The 7,350-nt window shown below is 42.6% G+C and overlaps 1 non-coding gene across 1 annotated transcript; it reads left to right on the top strand.

Moving 5' to 3' along the window:
- The first annotated feature begins 2,663 nt into the window (after nucleotides 1–2,663).
- On the top strand, nucleotides 2,664–2,771 carry LOC148546333 (small nucleolar RNA R71). Its single transcript, XR_015900650.1, has one exon. It is a non-coding gene; the product is annotated as a small nucleolar RNA R71 (small nucleolar RNA).
- The last annotated feature ends 4,579 nt before the right edge of the window (nucleotides 2,772–7,350 follow it).

Raw genomic sequence — 7,350 nt, 5'->3', positions numbered from 1 at the left:
TCTCCGGTCTTAGGTGCCATCAATGGTAATGGAAAAACAAAAAGCTTATGCTTTTACCACACCAAGCTTAGAATTTTGCTCGCCCTCGAGCAAGAGAAGAAAGAATAGATGAAGAAGAAGAAGAAAATATGGAGGAGGGGAGGGAAAGGTGTATTCGGCCAAGAAGAGAAGAGAGGGTTGTGTGGTGTGAAAATGAGGAAGAATGGAGGGCTATATATAGGGAAGGGAGGGGGGTAAGGTTCGGCCATAAGGGTGGGTTTTGGGTGGAAAATTGATTTTGAATTTTGAAGGTAGGTGGAGTTTATGAGGTAGGTTTATGGGGAAGAGTGGATGATGTGAGTGGTGAAGTGGTGATAGGGAAGAAAGATTGAGGTGATTGGTGAAGAGTTTTGGGTAAGAGTGTTTATTGGGAAGAGAGGATGAACATTGAGAAGAGGGAAGAGAGTGAGTGGAGGTAGGTGGGGATCCTGTGGGGTCCACAGATCCTGAGGTGTCAAGGATTTGCATCCCTGCACCCATTAGGCATGTAAAATGCCTTTGCATGCAATTCTGGCGTTCAAACGCCGAATTGATGCTTGTTCTGGGCGTTCAACGCCCAGATGCAGCATATTTCTGGCGTTGAACGCCAGCCAGATGCTTGTTTCTGGTGTTCAGTACCAGCTCTTCTTCACTGTGCATTTCTGGCGTCTGAATGCCAGGATGCTGCTTGTTTCTGGCGTTCAACGCCAGAAACATGCTCTGTTCTGGCGTTGAACGCCAGACAGATGCTCCTTACTGGCGTTTAAACGCCAGTGAGATCCTCCTCCAAGGTGTGACTTTTCTTCTGCTATTTTTGATTCCGTTTTCAATTTTTATATTTATTTTGTGACTCCACATGATCATGAACCTAATAAAACATGAAATAACAATAAAAATAAATTAAACTTAGATAAATAAAAATTGGGTTGCCTCCCAACAAGCGCTTCTTTAATGTCAATAGCTTGACAGTGGGCTCTCATGGAGCCTCACAGATGTTCAGAGCATTGTTGAGACTCCCCAACACCAAACTTAGAGTTTAGTTGTGGCCTCCCAACACCAAACTTAGAGTTTGACTGTGGGGGCTCTGGTTGACTCTGTTTTGAGAGAAGCTTACTGTGCCTCTTTTCCATGTTTACAGAAGGATGTCCTTGAGTTTAAAACTCAAGGGAGTCCTCATTCAATTGAAGGACTAATTCGCCTCTGTCAACATCAATCACAGCTCTTGCTGTGGCTAGGAAGGGTCTTCCAAGGATGATGGATTCATCCTCATCCTTCCCAGTATCTAGGACTATGAAGTTAGCAGGGATGTAAAGGCCTTCAACCTTTACTAACACGTCCTCTACTTGTCCATAAGCCTGTTTTCTTGAATTGTCTGCCATCTCTAATGAGATTTTAGCAGCTTGCACCCCAAAGATTCCCAGTTTCTCTATTACAGAGAGGGGCATGAGGTTTATCCCTGAACCAAGGTCACACAAAGCCTTTTCAAAGATCATGGTGCCTATGGTACAAGGTATTAGGAACTTTCCAGGATCCTGTTTCTTCTGAGGCAATGTCAGTTGATCCAGATCACTTAGTTCATTGGTGAACAAGGGAGGTTCATCTTCCCAAGTCTCAATACCAAATAATTTGGCATTCAGCTTCATGATTGCACCAAGGTACTTGGCAACTTGTTCTTCAGTGACATCCTCATTCTCTTCAAAAGAGGAATACTCATCAGAGCTCATGAAGGGCATAAGGAGGTTCAATAGAATCTCTATGGTCTCTAGATGAGTCTCAGATTCCTTTGGTTCCTCAAAGAGAAACTCCTTATTGATCACTGGACGTCCTAGGAGGTCTTCCTCCTTGGGATTCACGTCCTTCTCCTCTCTTGTGGGTTCGGCCATGATGGTCAATTCAATGGCCTTGCACTCTCCTTTTGGATTTTCTTCTATATTGCTTGGGAGAGTACTAGGAGGGATTTCAGTGACCCTTTTACTCAGCTGGCCCACTTGTGCCTCCAAATTTCTAATTGAGGACCTTGTTTCGTTCATGAAACTTACAGTGGCCTTGGACAGATCAGAGACTAAGTTTGCTAAATTAGAGGTATTTTATTCAGAGTTTTCTGTCTGTTGCTGAGTGGATGATGGAAAAGGTTTACTATTGCTAAACCTGTTTCTTCCACCATTATTAAAGCCTTGTTGAGGCTTTTGTTGATCTTTCCATGAGAAATTTAGATGATTTCTCCATGAGGGATTATAGGTGTTTCCATATGGTTCACCCATGTAATTCACCTCTGCTATTGCAGGGTTTTCAGGATCATAAGCTTCTTCTTCAGGAGATGCCTCTTGAGTACTGTTGGATGCAGCTTGCATTCCATTCAGACTCTGAGAAATCATGTTGACTTGCTGAGTCAATATTTTATTCTGAGCCAATATGGCATTCAGAGTATTAATTTTAAGAACTCCCTTCTTCTGAGGCGTCCCATTACTCACAGGATTCCTCTCAGAAGTGTACATGAATTGGTTATTAGCAACCATGTCAATGAGTTCTTGAGCTTCTGCAGGCGTTTTCTTTAGGTGAATGGATCCACCTGCAGAAGTGTCCAATGACATCTCAGCTAATTCAGACAGACCATCATAGAATATATCCAGGATGGTCCATTCTGAAAGCATGTCAGAAGGACACTTTTTGGTCAGTTGCTTGTATCTCTCCCAAGCTTCATAGAGGGATTCACCTTCTTTCTGTCTGAAGGTTTGAACATCCACTCTAAGCTTGCTCAGATTTTGAGGAGGAAAGAACTTGGCTAAGAAAGCCGTGACCAGCTTATCCCAAGAGTTCAGGCTATCTTTGGATTGAGAGTCCAACCACACTCTAGCTCTGTCTCTTACAGCAAAAGGGAAAAGCATGAGCCTGTAGACTTCAGGATCTACTCCATTAGTCTTAACAGTATCACAGATCTGCAAAAATTTAGTTAAGAACTAAAAAGGATCTTCAGATGGAAGTCCATGGAACTTGTAGTTCTGCTGCATCAGAGAAACTAATTGAGGTTTCAGCTCAAAATTGTTCGCTCCAATGGTGGGGATGGAGATGCTTCTTCCATGTAAATTGAAATTAGGTGCAGTAAAGCCACCAAGCATCCTCCTTGCATTATTATTATTTTCGGCTGCTGATAAACGAAATTTGTTATGCCGATATAGAATTCAATAATGGATATAATCGTGAGTATAGTCTAATCAACATTCAAACTTCGCATCAAATAATCCTACAATCTATAACCGAGAGTATTAGTCCCCCGAGTCGTCCTCCCTCGTCCTCCCTTGGAATTGCTAGAGCATGCATCTTATTGATTAGGAAGCCTTGTTGTGGTTCTTTTGAAGGTTTAGCAAAATCAATGACAAACAAGCAATCAATTTTTAGAAGCCTTGGCCTAGGGTTGGCATTATAAATTCTATCCTTATAGTCCCTTCAATGATGACAACAATTAGGCCTTGCTTCATTTAGTCAACCCCTAGGTATAAAGGAAAGTCAAATGAGAATAACTAACTTGAGTCACAAGTCCTAGTTTTCACCTTAGAGAAATCTAGCTTTAGTGCACTCCAAGTCAATTAGCAATTTCTAATTCCAAATCAACAATTGACATAAACTATTCAACTCTTTCTAATGACCCAAACCCTATGCCAAGTAAGAAACTTTTACTCCATAACTAATGTTGGCATTTTATCAAACAATTGATGAGCAAGGATAAAAGGCATAGTAAAAATGAGAAGGAAGTGGAATTGAAAGTGCTTCAACACAAGGAACTAACAACAATTAACAAAGAACAACAATGGAAATGAACTTCTCAAGAAATTGAAGAAAATCCAAAACTACAAAGTTGAATCTAGGATCTATGAGGATGGAGCAATTACAAGCACTAATTGAAATTGGAGAAGAAGATCTATAACATGAACAAGTAAATTGAGAATTGCAATGGATCTCACCAAAGTGTGATGGAAAATTCAGAAAAATGGATGAAGATGAACCCTCATGAGAGCTTAGAATCTCCCTCTCTCTCTCTACCCAAGAGTGTAACTAACAATAGCTAAAAAAATCTAGAACTATCTAAAAATGAGCCAAAAGTCCTTAACCCTTCAACCCTTGGTCTTCATAAGCTCTTCCTGTCAAGGCACTTCCCCCAAGATGAGATCTCCAACTGTCTCCACGCCTAGGTCACGTGACTTCTAAAAAAATCATGTTCGAGCATCGGCGTGCACGCTCAAAGCATGCGTGCGCGCCACTGGGGCATCTTGCAATGTGAGCGGAGGCGCAGCGTACGCGTGCGCGCCCATGGGGGTTGTGGCCTAGCCGCTACACAAGCCGGCTCGTGGCTTGGCTTCTGGCTTTGACTCCTAGCTGCGCAATCCACGCGGGCGCACCAAGTACGCGCGCGCGCCCTTGCTGAAGTTTCCAAAGCTCAATTTCTCATGCTCCTTTCCTTCGCGCCCATTCTCCTTCCCTCTTCCGGTTCATCCCTGCCCTATATTCTGAAACCACTTAACACACATGTCACGGCATCGAATGGCACCAAGAGAGGATTAGAAATGTATCTAGTTTAGTGCAAAATAAGCATGTTTTCATCCATGAGGCAAAAGTTAGGAAAGGAACATAAAGTCTTGTATTTTCATATGAAAAGCATGTGGAATCATTGATAAAACCCCTGCAATCGATACAAGATAAACCCTCAAAATGGGGTTTATCAACCTCCCCACACTTAGATTCTAGCATGTCCTCATGCTTAGAGAAATGCAAGAGAAACGCAAAAGACCGAAGGATCATAAAGGCATAAGACTCCTGAGGTGCAGCCTACTTACGTGAATGCAACTACGACTAGTGCTACCATCTACTTGGTTAGGAACAAATCAACCTCCCTAAGATATATGCAAGCATATAGGGCACGGTGGCGGTCAATATATGGGATTCACCAATTTTTGAGCATCAAGTGCAATATATGCAATTTTGCATGAAGCATGCTCGTGAGAGCCGGGAATCATGAATTAGAGCCATCGAACCCTCACCGGAAGTGTTTACACTCTATTCGCTCGAGTGTCTAGGGTTGATTCTCTCAATTTCCTCCTAATCATGCTTTCCAAGATTTGTTCCTCATCTAATCAATCAACATACATTTCCTGCATGCATACATCTATCATGAAGTCTTTTCTTTGGTTGTAATGGGGCTAGGGTTAAGGTAGGATGCATATATGGTTAAGTGAGCTTGAAATTTGAATCTTTGATAAGCTTTAAGCTTTCCACCTAACCTATGACATCCTATACAATTGAGTTATATTCTAACTACCCATTCTTCACTTTTTCACATACTCATGTATTTTCCTTTTTTTTTCATTTCACAATACTTATGCATTGATCTTATTAAGTTGCACTTTGCTTTAGGGCATTTTGTCCCCTTTTTATTTCTTTTTTTTTTCTTTCCCTTCTTCTCTTTTTTTTTCTTATTTCTATTTTTTTTTCATATTATCTCTTCTATTTTCTTCTTCATTTGTTGTTTTTTTTTTGAATTTTTTTTTCTATCTACAAGAGCATCAATGCATAAGGTTTTACATCTGACCAATACATGAGTATGTACCTACTTCCCAAAAACTACCCCTTGTATTCCCCCAATGTCCCAAGGTTCCCACACTTGAATGCTACTCACACACACACTAGCCTAAGCTAATCAAAGATCCAAATGAGAACAATTATGGTTTTTCGCTTTAGGCTTGTAATGTGCTAATTTAAAGAACAAGTAGGTTAAGCGTAGGCTCAATTTTGGCTAACAAGGGAAGATAGAGGGTAAGGCTATCTGGTAGGTGGGCTAATGAAATGATGGCCTCAATCATATAAATGTATGAATACACGGAATAATGGACATATAGACTCAAACAAAGCAAGGATTACACTCATAGAGAGGAAACAATTGCACACAAGAAGAAAAATAAGTGACTATACGATGTAGCCACAAAACAAGGCTCAAAGCTCACTAGCTTGTGTTCTTAACTCAAAATTCATGTTCCAAAATACAGTTCTTCAAGCAAGTTTGGCATCAAGATATTCAAAATTGGCAATGTCAAGGTTGCCCCAAAGTATTAGTTTCCTAAGAGAGAGTTTCATTGTTCCAACCAAGTAAACTTATCATGCAAATGATATCATGAAAAACCTAATCATGCAACCTATCCTACTACAAAGGAGTTTAGAAAACGAAAATTTATTTGGGTGTTACCTACGGAGATCGGTCGGCCGACCTCCCCACACTTAAAACTTAGCACGGTCCTCCGTGCTAGAGGTGATGCGCAATGGTTGGCAATGGCCGACCCCCGAGTGTCCATCATCTCCGTTGTCATCGCTGCTTCCGTTTGAGGTTGCGGTAGATGTGGAGATATCTGGTTCCTCCATAGGTGGGGTGACAATGCTCAGAAGTTTCTTCACGTGAGCATATCGGCGTTGGTTACGCCTCTCATAACGGTCCAACTTCTTGTGAAGGTCTTCAAGGCGTTGGGTGGCTGATTTTTGTGGCGTGGAGGATGTAGTGGTGTTGCGAGTAGGAGTGGGTAGTCCAATGTCCTTGGTGACTTCCGGAGGCTTGAGGCACCTCTTGGTCGGAATAATATCACCCTCGACCGGGATTGAGGTCCTCCTATCCTTAGTCTCTCGGTGGACGCCGGCTGCCGCCACTAATTCGGTCACCATAGTGGGGAATGGTAGATTTCCCTTGGCATAAATGCGCCCCATGGATTGGCGAATGGCATGCGAAATGTCGATCGGTTTCTCGGTTAAGATGCACCATATCAATAAGGCAAGCTCGGCGGTAATGGATGACCCATGAGTGCTTGGGAGAACGTAGTGGGCTAGTATTTGGGCCCATGTCGTGGCTTCTTGAGTGAGGTAGCGTGCATCTAAACCTTTTGGTCTTCGCTTTATGGTCCCCCGAATCCAACATGCTTCGGGTGAAGCAATTACGCGGAGGACGGCGTTCCAATCGAACTCACGGTCGGCGCATGTTGTCAAGACTTCTTGATAGGCATCATATCCATCTGCTAACGGCCCAATCCCAAGGACTCCTTGGATGTCTTCCACTGTGATTGACACTTGCTTCCGGCGCACAAAGATTGATGTGAGAAGGGGTGAGTGGTAATTGGTGTAGAATTCCACCACCCACGATAAGTTGACCTCCTTGGGTTGCCTCAAGAGGAACCTCCATTGCCTCCGGTCAATGTGTGGCATCACTATCGGAGTGAGGTGAGCCGGTAGGACCAGAAGGGGCTCCGGGTGATAATTTCTTTCAATCATCCTTGAGTAAACAAGTTCGCAGTAGCGGTTAGG

Source organism: Arachis ipaensis, chromosome B9, assembly GCF_059453495.1.
Source record: "Arachis ipaensis isolate K30076 ecotype BB chromosome B9, ASM5945349v1, whole genome shotgun sequence".
In the NCBI taxonomy this organism is placed as follows: domain Eukaryota; kingdom Viridiplantae; phylum Streptophyta; class Magnoliopsida; order Fabales; family Fabaceae; genus Arachis; species Arachis ipaensis.
Note: the sequence above shows the minus strand (reverse complement) of the source record. Positions and strands in the feature narration are given on the sequence as shown.